This window comes from Centrocercus urophasianus, unplaced genomic scaffold, assembly GCF_019232065.1.
Source record: "Centrocercus urophasianus isolate 14NV4802_14NV808 unplaced genomic scaffold, USGS_Curo_1.0 seq_1338, whole genome shotgun sequence".
NCBI classification, from domain to species: Eukaryota; Metazoa; Chordata; class Aves; order Galliformes; family Phasianidae; genus Centrocercus; species Centrocercus urophasianus.
This window is the reverse complement of record NW_024884518.1, coordinates 47884-49483: the sequence shown is the minus strand read 5'-3', so window position 1 is coordinate 49483 and position 1600 is coordinate 47884.

Here is a 1600-nt window from a genome sequence, read left to right as displayed (position 1 = left end):
TCACCTCACTGTAAAGAAGTTCTTACGCACACTTGTGTGGAACTTCCTATGCTGCAGTTTCCGGCCGTTTCCCCTTGTCCTGTCTCCACTCACCACTGAAAAGAGTCCGGCCTCGCCATTCTGCCCCCTACACCTCAGATATTTATAGACCTGGATCAGGTCCCCTCTCAGTCTTCTTTTCTCAAGGCTGAACAGACCCAGTTCACTCAGCCTTTCTTCATAGCAGAGATGCTCCAGGCCCTTCACCATCTTTGTGGCCCTCCGCTGGACTCTTTCCAAGAGATCCCTGTCTTTTTTGTACTGGGGAGCCCAGAACTGGACGCAGTACTCCAGATGAGGCCTCACCAGGGCAGAGTAGAGGGGGAGGATCACCTCCCTCGATCTGCTGGCCACACTCTTTTTAATGCACCCAACTCACACTGCTGACCACCAGCATCATGAACCCAGTGCTCTTTATCTAAGCCCCAAAGAGGAGGAGTCCAGCAGCCACACACAGTCTGGGGACAGCAAGCACCAGCCTCCAAACATCAGCGCCCAAGCTCTTCCTCTTGCTGAGAAAGGAAAGCTCCTGGGAAGCGGAGCTCTCTCTGTGTTTTCCTGTATCCTGCCCATTGCAAAGCTTTCCAACTGTAGGTTTTTTTTAGAAGTATATATTGATTGATTTTCTTTAATCTCTCGTTTGTTATTTTTAGGCTACTGCTGTCTAGGAGACAGGCAGCTAACCGCAGTTTCTTACATTCTTTGGAGGAAAGGAGAAAACGAGTTTTCTCAAGCCTCTCTTGTTCCTACTCAAAAATCAGATCTGGGACACCTCACCTCCATCTCAACAGTTGGTTTTTGCTCCTGAAGCACAAGCATGATTTCAGCTGGAAGGGAGCACACAGTTTGCTGTTGCCCAGGCTGCCCCACATGGAAAGAGGGGAAAGCCAGACATTTATTCCCTGCTTCAGAAAAGCCAAGTTAACTTCTGCCCTTGGGAAAAAAAAAAATAAAAAATCTTCTGAGTATATTTTTAATTTTTACTTACATTTATTTGTAGACTTCATTTAAAACAAAATGCTTCTGTGCAAAGGAGATGAACAGGGGCAAAGAACCTGCATTCTGTTATTGGATAAGCACTGACATATCGTGATAAAATTTCCTACTGTAACTAAAGCAAAAAATAACAATAATGATAATCAAATAAGAATCCCAGCCAGTTTCATAAAGAGATCTACAGAAACAGAGGCAATCTGAATGACCTGATTCCAACAAAAGCTTGCTAGGATCATCTATTATTTTACACACTCCTTTGCTTAATATCTGCTAAAAAGCATTTTAAAAAGAACCGCAGATTTTCCTCACAAATTGAGATCTTTTCATTCATGAGTTTTCAAAATGGGCTATTCTGATAAATCCAAACCTTATTTCACAAGAGGCTTTTCAAAGAAGCAAAAGCAAATCTTCATCGTCGCACAAAGAAATCAGCATCACTCAACAAGTATTTTTCTAGCAGAAAACAAAACAAAAATTAATTTAAGAGGTTCCAGCTGTCCTAGAACACCAGACAGGGTTTGCTTTACCACACAACCCACCCAGCTTTCAGCAGAACAGCTTTTGC